The sequence below is a fragment of the Anomaloglossus baeobatrachus genome, chromosome 4, assembly GCF_048569485.1.
Source record: "Anomaloglossus baeobatrachus isolate aAnoBae1 chromosome 4, aAnoBae1.hap1, whole genome shotgun sequence".
In the NCBI taxonomy this organism is placed as follows: Eukaryota; Metazoa; Chordata; class Amphibia; order Anura; family Aromobatidae; genus Anomaloglossus; species Anomaloglossus baeobatrachus.
This window is the reverse complement of record NC_134356.1, coordinates 39165055-39182416: the sequence shown is the minus strand read 5'-3', so window position 1 is coordinate 39182416 and position 17362 is coordinate 39165055. Positions and strand designations below refer to the sequence as shown.

At 46.0% G+C, this 17362-nt stretch overlaps 1 long non-coding RNA gene across 1 annotated transcript in view; it reads left to right on the top strand.

Moving 5' to 3' along the window:
- Window positions 1-17362, top strand: part of LOC142303118 (uncharacterized) — a 393352-nt gene that overhangs the window by 118338 nt on the left and 257652 nt on the right. The window lies entirely within an intron of this gene.

The window sequence follows — 17362 nt, the reverse complement described above, 5'->3', positions numbered from 1 at the left end:
TGGCCAAAGTGGACAACCTCTGTCCATTTCCAAGGTGATTAGCCCATAGGCTCAGGGACATGTAAAAGAACAAACTGAGGTTTTATTTGCCCTTCTAGGGTCCAGCGTTGCTTTCGCTGCTGTGGTGGTCATTTTTGAACAGCTGCAGTGGTGACTTCACAAAGCTCAACAACCCTCCATATGTAGACAGGACGTCAAAGACTTATTGTCCATGTCTATGCGGCAAAAAAAACTCCAAGAAACCTATTTAGGTGTTCTGTAGACTTTAAAGTCACAAATAGTATTTTAACCCTTAGAAGAAATCTGTCAGCAGCTTTTTTTATGTAATCTGAGAGGAGCATGATGTTGGGGCAGATACCTTGATACCAGCGATGTGTCAGTTACTGGGCTGTGTTTGGCCGTTTCAATAAAATCAGTGTTTTATCAGCAGGAGATTATCCCTACAGGACTAGGTGTCTCTCGCCTACTAGTCCTGCTCCTCTGTACCTCCACGCATACCAGTGTACAGTGTGCACAGAAAGTAGCCAATCAGATGAGTGGGCGGGGTTATACACAGCTCAGCATTCTAAATTCTGCTAGATCTGCAGCAGAGAAAACTGTGATTGTATCAAAATGACAGAATGCAGACGAGCAAGTGACACATCACTGGAATCAGGGTTTCAGCCCCAATATTATGCTGCTCTCAAATTACATAGCAAAAACTTGGTGGCAGATTCCCTTTAATTGTTTCTCTTTATTTTTCTTTTTTTTCTGCTTCCTTGGACAATCTCTCGGTTTTACTTTCTTGTCTATATGTAACTCGTAATCGTCTGATGTTGTACGGCTGATGTCTGCAATCGCCGTGGACCTTTTTAGTCTAGGTCTATATATATACAGTACTGTATATATTGCATGTTACCGCAGCTCTGTGATGTTTTTATTAGACTATACTCTCATGCTTTAGAATTCATTTTTCAATATCTGTAGAACGTTGTCTACCACAAACCCGATGTAACCTTCCTCACTAAAGAGTAAAGTGTACGTGGAGCCTGTGTGTGTGTGTGTGTGTGTGCATATATATATATATATACGGTAATAATTATTATTTATTATTATAGCGCCATTTATTCCATGGCGTTTTACAAGTGAAAGAGGGTATGCATACAACAATCATTAATAGTACAAAACAGACGGGTATAGGAGGAGAGAGGACCCTGCCCGCGAGGGGTCACAGTCTACAGGAGGAGAGAGGACCCTGTCCGCGAGGGCTCACAGTCTACAGGAGGAGAGAGGACCCTGCCAGCGAGGGCTCACAGTCTACAGGAGGAGAGAGGACCCTGCCCACGAGGGCTCACAGTCTACAGGAGGAGAGAGGGCCCTGCCCGCGAGGGCTCAAAGTCTACAGGAGGAGAGACGACCCTGCCCACGAGGGCTCACAGTCTACAGGAGGAGAGAGGACCCTGCCCACGAGGGCTCACAGTCTACAGGAGGAGAGAGGACCCTGCCAGCGAGGGCTCACAGTCTACAGGAGGAGAGAGGACCCTGCCCGCGAGGGCTCACAGTCCACAGGAGGAGAGAAGACCCTTTTCCCTCTACAGGGAATGGGTGATGGTACAATAGGTGAGGACAGAGCTGGTTGCGCAGTGGTGTACTGGACTGAGGATTATTGTAGGTTGTAGGCTTGTTGGAAGAGGTGGGTATTGAGGTTCCTCTTGAAGCTTTCCACGGTAGGGGAGAGTCTGATATGCTGAGGTAGAGCATTCCAGAGTATTGGGGAGGTACGGGAGAAATCTTGTATGCGATTGTGGGAAGAGGAGATGAGAGGGGAGTAGAGAAGGAAACCTTGTGAGGATCTGAGGTTACTTGCCGGTAGGTACTGGGAGACTAGGTCACAGATGTAAGGAGGAGACAGGTTGTGGATGGATTTGTATGTCATGGTTAATGTTTTGAACTGGAGTCGTTGGGTGATGGGAAGCCAGTGAAGGGATTGGCAGAGTGGCGAGGCTGGGAAATAGCGACGGGAGAGGTAGATTAAGCAGGCCGCGGAGTTTAGGGTAGATTGGAGGGGTGCAAGAGTGTTGGAAGGGAGGCTAGAGAGCATGAGGTTGCAGTAGTCGAGGCGGGAGATGATGAAGGCATGCACCAATGTTTTTGCTGATTCTTGGTTAAGGAAAAACACATATCTCAATGTATTCAGTCTGGGGAATGAGCCATGAGCAGGAATCCCAACACTTCTAGCCTTGGCTGATATAGCTGAGGTCATTAATGGTGTCTGGGGAACATTCTGCTGCACTGAATGCACATGGGAACAGAAATCATCAAGATCCTCTTCTGGCAGCTCCTTGCAATTGCCGATTACTGACTTTGCAGAAATCCCGACACTTCCAGCCTCGGCTGCAGTCACTGAGGTTATTAATGGTGTCTGAGGAAGGTTCTGCTGCACTGAAAGCACTTGGGAAAAGAAATCATCAAGATCCTCTGCTGGCAGCTCCCTGTACTGACATTCAAGATGAGCTTGATGGGAGACAAGTTCGGAGACACTGTAGGACATGGTAGAACGTTTTGGTCTTCAGAGACCAGCTCCAGAGAGGTCTAGTGCACATGACCGAAAGTGCCGGGACTTCTGATCGTGCACACTGACTCTAAACCTGGCGTGTTCGGTGGTGACAACAGACACAGGTACATGCGTCACCGCCGATGACGCTGAGCATTGAACAGCATGTGGATGCACTAATATGCTAAGAGGGCTGACTAGTCGGGGACATAACACCCTTGTGACTAGTCCCGGGCCTCATTAGCATATCATAAAGGATCTTTAGAAATACTTTTTCTAAAGATCCCTTTATCTATGCTAGTGTATACAGGGACGGTTAGGCAGGGATTATAGATATGTGCCCAGAACTGCTCCTGGTTCTGGGTGCATATTGGACCTGACAGGTTCCCTTTAAAGGGAACCATAGAAGAATAGTTTTTGGGTTTTTCGAGAAGTGTCATTCTTCTGAATGGGCTGTGTCTGATTTTGATGCTCTGCCCTTTTCACTTGAATACGTCTGCGAACAGACAAGGGTAGGGACAATGAGTTCAGCATGCATGCATGTCCCTGCCCTTCTTGGATCGCAGGCAGCAAGTACCAGCATGGAAGACCGACTGGGAATCCCCATTTCCTTTGACTTGTATTTTTTATGATTATTGTACTTGTCCCTATTATGTATACCCCTTTCACATGTAAAGCGCCATGGAAAATTTCGCTATAATAATTATTAATAATAATAATATTAATAATGACTTGAATTACCTAAGCTGCAATACCGGGCACCACCTAAATATAAGGGTGGCGCTGTTCCTTAAAAAAAACCCAACTTTTTTTTATCTCAAACTAATTTTTAAATCCTCTATCACTTTAACATATTTCTTGAATGAAGATCTCCTGTGTTCAGTCACCTCCCCTGACACCAGACAAGGTTATTAAGGTGAGAAGACGCCTGCAAAAAAACCAGCAAAGTGTACTGTAGATCAGATTACAAGGGTAAGATTTGCCGATAGAGACTTCCTGAATGTCATCCTCCGGAATGTAGAAAAAAAAAAAAAAAACACAACACAAAGGTTAAATAGGGTAAAAAAAGAAAAGAAAAGGTGTTAGATGCCATGAGGGCAGCACAAAGAATCGGGGGCAGAATCGGAGCGGATTTCATGTAGCCCACCCTGCGATTCCTTCCCTTTTCTGACATATGTCATGTAGTGGTTAATGGGGCAGAAAATCAGTGTTCCTTAAAGTGCTCTCTCTGTAATCAACATCCTTTGAGATATTAGGTTACCCTTTTTTATATGCATTCCCACGGAGGCTGCCAGAGAAGGAGACATTGAATGTACTGGAACGGATTCATACAAATTAGCTCCTGTATGGACGGGCTCCACCTCTGGATCATTAGAAACTGCAAAACCTCCGGGGCCCAAAAGGAGACAGGTGTTACGTTTCATTCCGGTTATATCAGTGTTGTAATAAATGATAACTTGGGGGCTACATATATATATTCTTTTTTTTTTACTTATAGAGCAAACTGTATTTAGCTAACTTTCATAAAAAAAAATTCCCAAGATAATCTATAAAAAAAAAACCAAAACGTAACAAATTTAGGTTTATTTAAAATTAAATTAATTCCACCCAACTCAAATGTCACGATAGTCACTACCAGTTGGTGGGTGTGGAGGGGCTCGTACCATCGGGGCTAAAACAGGAGACAGGGAGAGGGTGGGGGCTCAGACCTCACTACCTTCAAGCGTACCTCTGGGTTGAGGGACAGACTAGGATACCCCCTTAACTTTTGGGTCCAGTCACCCTCCCAATCAGTCACTTAACGGGTGGCACGGTGGCTCAGTGGTTAGCACTGCAGCCTTGCAGCGCTGGAGTCCTTAGTTCAAGTACCACCAAGGCCACAATCTGCAAGGAGTTTGTATGTTCTCCCTGTGTTTGCGTGGGTTTCCTCCTGATACTCTGGTTTTCCTCCCACACTCCAAAAACATACTGATAGGGAACCTAGATTGTGAGCCCCAATGGGGACACAGTTACCATTGTATGTAAAGCGCTGTGGAATTAATAGCGCTATATAAATGAATAGATATAATAATATTATTAACGTGATATCAAAACTCAGCCAATGGTATAATCCCGAATTTAGAAGTCCATGAAACATGGTCCAAGTGTGGACCATAATGTCCAGACTGATCTCAGGTGTCCTGACTCTTAACTCAACAACGTCATGGTCAGTTCTTCAGTCAAGGTCTGCAGTTAGACCGTGTCTTAACTTGTTTCCACCGGGCAACCCTTTTATCTCCTATCCACAAGATAGGTGATAACTTGGTGATTGGTGGAGGTCCAACTCTGGGATTCACACTGATCGGCAAACAAAGGCACTTTTATCCTAGTCGGAATTGGGTGCCGTTGCCCATGATGGATGGCCGCTTCACTCATTCCATGAGGGGCTGGCAAGCAGTTGACTCAGTCCTATAGAGAATGAATGGAATGGAAATTTATTGTTATGGGGATAAAAGTGGCCACTTGGGGATTAAAATTGCCTGTTCTGCCAATACGTTCAGGTCCAGGCATTAGGACCTCCACGAGGGAACATTCGGCACAACACAGAGGGAAAACCAGGGGAGATGTTTAAGGAAGGCCCTGGTGATAGGGAGAGGGGAGAGGGGTCACCATCTCTTACTCACCCGTGTTACTTCTTCATTGGGTTTTGGTTGCATTTTCCACCTATTGAGATGAAAGAGGCGAGTCAAAACGCAACCAAAATGTTTAGCTGTGTGTTTGCAAAGCATTTTGGTTGCATTTTTGATGCGTTCTTGTCAACAAAAACGCAGGTCTCTCGGTCTCTCTCTCAATTTTTCTCTCTCTGTCGGTCTCGGTCTCTGTCGGTCTCTCTCTCTGTTGGTCAGTCTAGCCCTCTCTCTCATACTCACCGATCACCGGCTCCTGCGCTGCATGGCTGTCACACTGCTCCCGCAGCTTCTCCTGCTTCTGAAAGTGCTGGCCTCTCATTAGGCTCATCTCCTATTCACTGTTTCCCCCGCCCACTGGCGCCTATGATTGGTTGCAGTCAGATACACCCCCACGCTGAGTGACAGCTGTCAGACTGCAACCAATCACAGCCGCCAGTAGGCGGGTCTATATGGTGCAGTACAATAAATGAATAAATAATTTAAAAAAAACCCTAATTGATTCCCAGCCAAGATAAATCTACACAGCTGAGGGCTAGTATTCTCATACTGCGGAGGCCTAACATTTTTAGGTTGCCCCCCCAGCCTAAAAATATCAGCCAGAAGCTGCCCGGAATTGCAGCATCCATTAGATGCGACAGTCCTGGGACCTTACCCGGCTCATCCCGAATGCCCTGGTGCGGTGGCAATCGGGGTAATAAGGTGTTAATGGCAGCCCATAGCTGCCACTAAGTCCTAGGTTAATCATGGCAGGCGTCTTTGAGACACCCCCCATCATTAACCTGTAAGTGAAAGTAAATAAACACATACACCCAAAAAATCCTTTATTTGGAATAAAATACAAAAATAAACCCTCTTTCACCACTTTATTAACCCCGCCAAACACCCTTCCAGGTCCGACGTAATCCATACGAGGTCCCACGATGTTTCTAGCTCTGCTACATCGGAAGATCACATCGTGCGGCCCTAGAGCATGACCTCTAGCTGTAAGCTCCACGCAGCAACTGAAGTGAGTCGCGCTATCTGCGATGACGTCACTCAGATTACCCACTGCCACAGCTGGAGTCCTCCACCTGTGACAGCAAGTCGCCCGAGTGACTGAAGTGAGCCGCGCGATCAGCGGGACGTCACTCAGGTAATTTACGGTCACAGGTGAGTCCTTCACCTGGGACTGCAAATCAGGCCGCGACACAGAGACAGAGCCGTGCAATGACAATGAACTCCGGTGAAACTCTGACATCACAGCTGCGGGCCCCGCACTACTGTCTGTGTCCTGGCACTGACCTCAGAAGTTCACCCGAGTTCATTCTCATTGCATGGTTCTGTCTGTTTGCAGGCAGTCATGCTATCTATTCTTTCTATCTATTTTTTCGCAGCGGGCGCACTTAGCCAAGAGTTAAAGAGGTTGTCCAAAAATCAAAACTTACCACCTACAGAATTGGTGATCGTTTATTTTTTGGGGATGGGGTAAAAGGGAGCTCTGACATTTGGAACCACCAGCAATCATAAAAATGAGGTCCTCAAGTCTCCTGAGTGAATTAGCAAATTAAGCTCAGGTTGCGCATGCGCATTGGGGATCTATTCATTCTCCAAGGGATTGACGAAGATAGTCAAGTGCTGCACTCCTCTATCAACCCAATAGAAAATGTATAGAGCAGCAGTGCAAATGGGCAACCTGCACTTTCTTATCACAGGGTACTCTGGGACACCTTGCTATCAGTGGTCGGACAACCCCTGACTACCCATTTAATAGATACATTAAAACTTTATTCTGTCACAATGTTGTAGCGGCCAGTCCCGCTGCGGCATCTCCGCATGCTTCCGCTCCCAGGCCGTGGCGAGGGTGCCGTTCTCCTCACCTGCATGCCGGTTCCATGCGCCCTATTCCTGCCCTGGAGTCTGCCACGGCCTCCTCCAGCATCCAGGCCACACGAAGGCCTTCTTGGAGTGCCCATAGGGTGCCGTGCCCCCTTTGTTACAGGACTGGCGTCTAGTTACAAGGAAGTGATCCTTGAGGTCAACTGTTACCCTGAAAACACTTAAGCCTGCCTCCCCTTAGGGAAGGCGCCTGAGCAACGTTGCCTATCCTTAGTGTGTTCCTAGTTCTCAGGTCCCACACCCACAACCGTGTCTAGTTCAGTGTTTTGTGCCCTAGTACCAGTGTCTTGTTCTACTAACCTGTGTCACTTCTTAGAGCCTGCTTGTTGCCACCACCTCCATGCTGCCAGGTCCGAGTTACCACCTCCATGCCGCCACACCTGAGTTTTCATATTCGTGCTGCCACGTCTGAGCACACCTGTACCGGATATCAGAATCTCAGCAATCCATCAGAGCCGACTATATACTGGTCCTGGCTATCGTGCATTTAGCCCCTTGGGGCTGTGCCTGAAAATCCCTGTATAGGGGAGAACTCAAATCCCTGTATAGGAGTTAGCTCCAGGTTAGCTGCTCCAGGGAAATCCGGTGTACGGCCCAGTGGGTCCACTCCTGGACACACACCGTCCCTTGGTGACCGTAAAATTTGTGATAGCGATAGGATAGCAGGATAGCGAGGGACGAGGGGTTCCTATGCGGTTCCTCACGCTAGATGACCCAAGGCTATCCCTAACCTCACAGTTATCCCTAATAGTGAAGATGCCGGAGTCCCATGCCTGGCTATTCTCCTGACCAGATCTAATCTATAACTCCCCATCTCTAGGAAGGAAGGGGCAGGAGTGTGATGGTAACACAGATTAAGACAGACAGAGAAGAAGACTCACAGGAAAAACAGCAAGTGACTAAAGAGAAAAGCAAGAGCAGGAAGGCAGCAAAAAAAAAAGACAACAAGGGTTAACACCACAACTACTCATAGCAATAGTGCACAACAACCACCAGTAAGTTTGGATCACAACACCTCACCAGACCAGTATAGGTAAACTATAGCTGGCATCAATGAAATAGTCCAGCCAGCTTATATAGGAGGGGAGCAAACATGATTGGCTCCCCAACAGCATGTGATCAAAGAGACTAACAAGCAGCCCAGCAGAGATTAACTCTTGCTAGCCTGCCTATGTCTATGGGTCGACTCCCGCATCTCCCTGCGCTGATCACAGACCTCAGAGACGTTGGCAGGCAGAGTAGTTCCTACAGATCTTGATGCCGCCATGGCAGTTGGCGATGCCTGCAAAAATCTCCATGTGACATTTTCATATACTAAATATTTTGGATTTGAGATTTCTTTATTTTCTTAACCATAGGTGGAGAAGGCATTCAAATAAATTGATTTCTGCTCTGTAGTCTGACCGTGACTGTAGTCTGACCGTGACTGTAGTCTGACCGTGACTGTAGTCTGGACCGCCCCCGAACAACAGTTGATGTTTTCTCGATCTCTCAATAATAGAACAAAACTAAAGTAAATTGTAGTTGTATTTAGTTTTAGGTTTCCCAAGTTCTTTCAAAAGAAGTTTAAAATATCGTTTACATTTGGGGGCAAATTAAAAAAAAAATTTGGGGTTTTATCTACTCGAATTTCCTAATGTCTCCTCTATTAAATAGGTCAATTTAAATAAATGAGGAAGGAAAATTCATTACTTGAACATATGTGCTGTGAATCCATGAAAAACTCCATCTCCTTAATTGATTCCAGACTAAACTTTAAAAATGTTGTAATAAAGAATAATCGTAATTTTGCTCTTGTTAGAGTAATGGCCTATTGTTCAAGTCCGTAAAAACACTAAGGGGGTTATCCTAGGACTAAGATATTGAAGACCTGTCCTTAGGGTCAGATAGGGTGGAGATCTGACACCCTGCACCTGTCACGGTCATCTCCCTACTTTTGAGGACTGGAGCCCCTTATCTCTATCTAGGACTCTGCATTTAAATGTGGTTTTGTTTCCTTTAGTACCTAAACGGTTAATGTCAATTTTTCTGCTGGCAGCTTCTCTAGCAGTTCAGCTGCAATTACTTTGTAGTAGTCACGCTCTTCAGGTTTAAATAGAGGTGTTACCCAGCAATCCCTGCTGTTGATACAAATGGATTTGTATACTGGCCCCCTTGGTGGAAGGAGCTGAGTTGAAGCATTCCAGAAGCTGGACTTTATCCTTTTGTGTTGTGGTGTTTCCACTGTTTCTTTTCCTTCCCTTGTGTTTCTGTATTGTAGTGGCGAGTCCAGTGTACTCGTCGGCCTACTCACTAGGCAGGGTGAGTTTAGGGCCAGCTGAGGGCCCAAGGTATCCTGCTCACCAACAGGTTGAAAGAGCATGTATAGGGATGCTAGAGAGCTCAGAAGTCAGCTTGAGATGAGTTCAGGAGGTGCCCCTCACCCCTCTCCTTTCCGGCAAGGACCTCCATTGTATTGTGTTCCCCCCTGTTTATGGTGTTGTTTTGGTGTTTTTTCGTTGTGCATCAGACTCCTTTTTGGTCTGAATGCGCTCGCAACGCTCATAGTATGACAGCACCCCCACATATCAGCTGTTACCAGGTTCCTCGGCCTCTGGAGTTCCCAGTTCATTACCTTTGTACACTCTGTAGGGCCGTTATTGGGTTCTTCTACCCAGTTTCCATTCATCTCAATAGGAATTAATCTGCTCCTATTGTGAGACTTAAACCTTTTTTTTAAACCCATTTTTGGGGAGCTTTGAGGGTCGATTCCCTGTTTTTGAGCCTCATCTATTACCCAGAATATAGAGTAGCTATCAAAAAAGCCTTTCTACCTCTGAAGAACCTTTCCTGTCTTTATATTACATGGACAGCCTACTGTGTAATACTTCATTTTTCCTGCGGAGGAGCTGTATGGAAATTGAGTACTTGTTGGCAGGTTTTCTTAGATGATAACTTGTTGGTCACAGCAGTAGGACTCTGTGTGGTACATTATGTACTTGCCATTAGGAGATCCATTAAAAAAGTCCAAAAAAGGAATATATTATTATTATTTATTATTATAGCACCATTTATTCCATGGCGCTTTACAAGTAAAAGAGGGTATACGTACAACAATCATTAACAGTACAAGACAGACTGGTATAGGAGGAGAGAGGACCCTGCCCGCGAGGGCTCAAAGTCTACCGGGATGGGTGAGGGTACAGTAGGTGAGGACAGAGCTGGTTGCGCAGTGGTGTACTAGACTGAGGGCTATTGTAGGTTGTAGGCTTGTTGGAAGAGATGGGTCTTCAGGTTCATCTTGAAGTTTTCCATGGTAGGAGAGAGTCTGATATGCTGAGGTAGAGCGTTCCAGAGTATTGGGGAGGCACGTGAGAAATCTTGTATGCGATTGTGGGAAGAGGAGATAAGAGAGGAGCAGAGAAGGAGATCTTGTGAGGATCGGAGGTTACATACAGGTAGGTACCGGGAGACTAGGTCATAGATGTAAGGAGGAGACAGGTTGTGATTGGCTTTGTATGTCATAGTTAGTGTTTTGAACTGGAGTCTTTGGGCGATGGGAAGCCAGTGAAGGGATTGACAGAGTGGTGAGGCCGGGGAATAGCGAGGGGATAGGTGGATTGAGCGGGCTGCATCGTTTAGGATAGATTGGAGGGGTGCAAGAGTGTTGGAAGGGAGGCCAGAGAGCAGGAGGTATAATATGATAATATATGAAATGTTCCGTAGAAGCCTACGTATGTTGTAGAGTTGAGGAAAATGATTCACAGCATCTTGGTTTTGTTGTCCATGTCGGTACTCTGTGGCAGTTTAACCAGATCTCTTCGAATTTTCAACTACCTGCCGGCATTATGAGCATTTCTTCTGACTTATAGGCCTACCAATCTGATAAAGTGACCAAGCAGGGAGGAGAAAGTTCATAGTGTTCTTGGCCAGCCGGAATGGATTACCAAGGTGGCCACTGGACCAACTCTGAACCAACATTGCTAAACTCTGGTATGTTGCAGTAAAACTCTGCCGTTATGTAGGCTAATATAGGGTGGCATAAAGCATGGAAAGTATGATAGTGGTCTCTAACAATGTGTGAACATACTCAATTGAGCATTGGGGTGCTCGGGTACCCACCATGCTCGGCCGAGTATTGCGGGTGCTCGGATGTGTCGTTCATGAACCATCGAACACAAAGCACCGGCTTGCTTCACTGAAAGATGGGAGCCGCCACCCTATTGAGAGCCACTTTGAATGGCTCTCAATGGGGATAAAAACGTTTTTGGATGTAGTGTGTCCAAAAAAAACCCCTGCCTTCCCTCCCCCAGAAATGCTCTGTTTATGGCTGGATGTATGTGGTCAAAGAGCCAAACTGCCCAATCAAGTGACTTACATTATACTCATTACTTGAGTTGAGCCCGTCCGAACGTCTGACCTGCTCGACTTGAGTAACAAATACTCGAGCATCGTAGTGATCACTTATCTTTTCGAGCACCGAACATTGTATTGCTCGCCCATCCTTAGTGATCTCCAAGTGACACCCCAGATTTTGCAAAATTTCAATACTTAGTATGCTGGAGGCTGTTTGTGCATGCTTTCAGTTGTAGTTTTATGCTACCTAGAAAGCGACTTCTTAGAGGCTACAACATTAAGGTGGGTATACAGTGTGTCCACCCATATCTTGTCCACCGCCATTAACTTGAGAACGGCGGCAGCTATAGGCATAGAAGTGGTGTCTAGGTATAGTAAAGTAGCCATGCGCTACGCAATGAAACCACCTAAAGCTGGTGGAAAACAATGGAATTAGCATTTTTATCCCAAAAACGGAACGAGATAGAGAAAAAAAATGAATTAAAAAATTGTAGGGCATCATCAATTCAATACTAATCGACACCTTGCATACAGAAATGCTATGATATGAAACCCATGACCCCTCCAAAACATTGAATGCTGGTCACGCATATGGCGCTCATTTAACTTTGATGCCCAAAGTGGCCCCCGTCAGCTGCAATGCACATCTGGACTCTGCACAGCATACTGTATCTTGCTGCACGTTGTGCAATATGGTAGGTGACACGTTTGCACAAGCCAGGGCCGGCTCCAGGTTTTTGTGGGCCCTGGGCGGAAGAGTCCTGGTGGGCCCCATCCACACGCAGACACACACATACGTACACATACATATACATATTTAAAGACAAACTCACAAAAATACGTGTAGAACTGACATATCTATACAGTCATATACACTGACATACATAGATACACATCATACATGCATACAGACACACACAACACAACTCTGCTAGATACATACATACAGACACACACAGCTCTGCTGGATACATACACACATAGCTCTGCTACATACACACATAGCTCTGCTACATACATACACAGCTCTGCTGGATACATACACACATAGCTCTGCTACATACATACACACATAGCTCTGCTACATACATACACACATAGCTCTGCTACATACACTCATAGCTCTGCTACATACACACACAGCTCTGCTGGATACATACACACATAGCTCTGCTACATACATACACAGCTCTGCTGGATACATACACACATAGCTCTGCTACATACACTCATAGCTCTGCTACATACATACACACATAGCTCTGCTGCATACATACACACATAGCTCTGCTACATACATACACAGCTTTGCTGGATACATACACACCTAGCTCTGCTACATACATACACACATAGCTCTGCTACATACATACACACATAGCTCTGCTACATACATACACACATAGCTCTGCTACATACATACACACATAGCTCTGCTACATACATAGCTCTGCTACATACATAGCTCTGCTACATACATACATATAGCTCTGCTACATACATACATGAATCTGCTACATACATACACACATAGCTCTGCTACATACATACACACATAGCTCTGCTACATACATACACACATAGCTCTGCTACATACATACACACATAGCTCTGCTACATACATACACACATAGCTCTGCTACATACATACACACATAGCTCTGCTGCATACATACACACATAGCTCTGCTACACACATACATACACATAGCTCTGCTACATACATAGCTCTGCTACATACATACATACACATAGCTCTGCTACATACATACATGAATCTGCTACATACATACACACATAGCTCTGCTACATACATACACACATAGCTCTGCTACATACATACACACATAGCTCTGCTACATACATAGCTCTGCTACATACATACATGAATCTGCTACATACATACACACATAGCTCTGCTACATACATACACACATAGCTCTGCTACATACATAGCTCTGCTACATACATACATGAATCTGCTACATACATACACACATAGCTCTGCTACATACATACATGAATCTGCTACATACATACACATATAGCTCTGCTACATACATACACATATAGCTCTGCTACATACATACAGACATAGCTCTGCTACATACATACACACATAGCTCTGCTACATACATAGACATAGCTCTGCTGCATACATACACACATAGCTCTGCTAGATACATACACACATAGCTCTGCTGCATACATACACACATAGCTCTGCTACATACATACACACATAGCTCTGCTACATACATACACACATAGCTCTGCTACATACATAGCTCTGCTACATACATACATGAATCTGCTACATACATACACACATAGCTCTGCTACATACATACACACATAGCTCTGCTACATACATACACACATAGCTCTGCTGCATACATACACACATAGCTCTGCTACATACATAGCTCTGCTACATACATACATACACATAGCTCTGCTACATACATACATGAATCTGCTACATACATACACACATAGCTCTGCTACATACATACACACATAGCTCTGCTACATACATAGCTCTGCTACATACATACATGAATCTGCTACATACATACACACATAGCTCTGCTACATACATACACACATAGCTCTGCTACATACATAGCTCTGCTACATACATACATGAATCTGCTACATACATACACACATAGCTCTGCTACATACATACATGAATCTGCTACATACATACACATATAGCTCTGCTACATACATACACATATAGCTCTGCTACATACATACAGACATAGCTCTGCTACATACATACACACATAGCTCTGCTACATACATACAGACACACACGTAGCTCTGTGGGGCCCACACACACAGCTCCAGGGGCCAGCACATACAGCACCGGGGGGCAGGGCATACACCTAAGGGGGGAGAAGCCCATACAGCTCCCCAGGGCCCATAAATCGGGGGCGGGGAGGGCACATACCTCTCAGGTCACGGTGGAGAGGGGGCCCACAAAGCGCCGGAGAGGGGGCCCACACAGCGCCGGAGAGGGGGCCCACACAGCGCCGGAGAGGGGGCCCACACAGCGCCGGAGAGGGGGCCCACACAGCGCCGGAGAGAAGAGCTGTGCTGGGGGTCGCTGGCTGGCACTGCAACTCCTTCATCTGTGGGACTGAGCAGGCCGGTCGGTAGCTCCGCCCACAGATGAAGTTCAAACCAGGAAGTCTGCGCGCCTTAAAGGGACGGCGCTGCAGATTCCTGCCGAGGACTGCGGAACTCGGCCCGGGGGCAGCAGAACTGACGAGGCCGAGTGGGCCCCCCCCGGCTCTCCAGGGCCCCGGCATTTGCCCAGGTATGCCGCGTGCTGACGCCGGCCCTGGCACAAGCATCTGTGATACGTCGTCGTAGGTCCTGCAATGTTGGTGGAGGGGTCGCATACACCTGCTGTTTGATGTGACCTCACAGAAAGAAGTCCAATGGGGTCAGGTCAGGTGAGCGGAGGCCACTCCTTGCAGCCACCATACCCAATGACTTGTAGGAAGGTCTCCATGAGGTATCACTTCACGTCCGCAGCCTTGTGAGTTTTACACGTTCTAATCATAGCATTTCTGTATGCAAGGTGTCGATTCGTATTGAATTGATGATGCCCTACAACTTTTGTAATTCACTTTTTTTCTCTATCTCGATCCGTTTTTGAGATAAAAATGCTAACTCCGTTGTTTTCCACCAGGTGGCGCTATAGGTGGTTTCACTGCGTAGCGCATGGATACTTTACTACACCTAGACACCACTTCTATGCCTATAGTTGCCGCCGTTCTCAAGTCAATGGCGGTGGACATGATATGGGTGGACACACTGTATAGAGGAAAGTCATCCAAACTCTGTGGATGTCAATGGGATCTGCCAACTATTTAAAGTGGGGCTATCCTGACTCTTAAGGCCCAACGTACAGTTGAATAATGTCGGCTGAACCCACCGATATCAACAGATTCAGCAGATGGTGTAATGTGTATGGGGTCATCGGCTGACTGATGGTTGGGAGAGATGTTGATCACTCATGTCTCATTTTAGACTGCCAATCACATTGTTTTCCTGGAGATAAGCCTCCGGTCGATGCATCAATCGGTGGAATTCTCATCTGTAACTTGAATGCCCACCCTGTGTATAGGAGAGTCGGAGAAGATGGCGGTCACCTGTTTGATCGGCCAAAGCATCATTCGGACAACAGCCGTCTACGGTCTATGGCCAGCTTCAGATTTTAACATGCCCAATGCTCTGTTTCCATGAGAGATGGGTAGAGTCCGACATGAAAAGTCATGCATGATTGGCCAAGCCAAGAGTAGTATGATTGTGTCTGTGGGACCTGTGAGGAAGAGCCTAAAAGAATTTGGCCAACTGATATCTTAGATATATGAGCAACTTTTGATTGAGGCTACCGTTAGTTTTCGAGTCTCCGTGCCGCTTCCTTCCAAGGGGTTTGTTCAGTCACTTGCAGAACTCAGATTGTTTGCAGAGACAAAGTGTGAGCTCAAGAGGAAGCCGCTCGCAAAATCAACCCGATCTCAGTAGTATGACAGGAAGTTTAAAGCCGATATCAATTCCAAGAATTACAAGTGTTGTGACAAGAAAGTGCTGCTTATGTTTCCTCAATACCAAGTAATTGGTAAACTTGGTATTTGATGAGGAAGCCTCTGGTCAAGTGTTATTTGTGAAGTTGTTGTGGTAAATAAACATGTATTTATCTCCATTACTTGCCAATATAGTCCAAAACCTAACGAGTGTTCTCTTCAAGCCACCATCTTCTGGAATCCCTTCTCCTCAGCCCATGTCTTCTCTCTCGACGTTCCTCCTCAGGAATCCTCCACTAATGGAAATTCTGTGGAATGTGAAGTTCCACCTGGCGATATATTTCTCATTCTGTGTATGGATGGGCCAAGTCCACCAGGGTTGGAGCCAGATGCATAATTTAGAGATCTTCACTCTTCTACCTATGTATAACGCTGGGGTCTTCTTATGTTGACTTTGGTCACCTCTTATGCATCTTCTTCCTATCATTCAAAGTTACAATTTGTAAAAGGGACACTCCATGTCGCGTTGGTCTCTCTGTATTTTGAGACTAGTGACAGGATAAGGACAAGAGTCTCATTGTCATCTGAGACTACGTATTAATTGTGTTTTCTTTCTTTGGTCCTGGCAAGGATTGATGTCAGTTTTCCTTGCCAGCAGCTTCTGACTCCTGGTCAGGTGTTTCCGGTCTGGGACCACTCCCAGTCCCATACTCTCTGCTTCCTGCAGAGGGGGTCAGTTATTCTCTTTGCCGTTTGGATTTTGGGCCTGGAGGTGGAAGTAGCTGCTGGAGTCCTTACTGTTAGTAGCAGTGTAGGGTGCAGTACTGGTGCCTGACTGCACTCTGGTTGTTGGAGTCTGTTTGTTGTGGTCTTCCCCCTGTTTGTCTTACCTTCCCTTGGTGTGTTGTTTTAATGCAGTGGTGGGACTAGTGATACTTACCTTCCCACCACTAGCCAGGGCTTACTGCAGGGTCTATCAGGGCTTCAGGTTCCTGCTCGGAAACAGGTGAGGAACCTGTGTAGGGACTGGCTAGGAGTGCAGTGTACAGCGGCAGGTAAGTGGAGGAGGTGTCCATCTTCCCTCTCACTAGTATCAGGGCCCACCGTTGTTAATGTGTCCCCGGTGTACTCCTTGTTTGTCCTGGTAAAAAAACTGTCTGTTGTGCATTTTGCCTCATGTTGAACCTTCCCTAAGTTGTGTTGTGACACTTATTGTCTAACAAGTAGGATTTTCCAAATTGTTCCCCTGCCAGGACGCCCACGAACTGTCCATAATCTGTGGGGAAATTTAGCAGAAAGTGAGCAATTTATCTAAAATGAAGCATGGCATGGTACCCATTAACATCAATGATTTGTCTGTGTAATTCAGGACATGGTAGGTCCTCCATAGAGACGCTCTTGAAGAT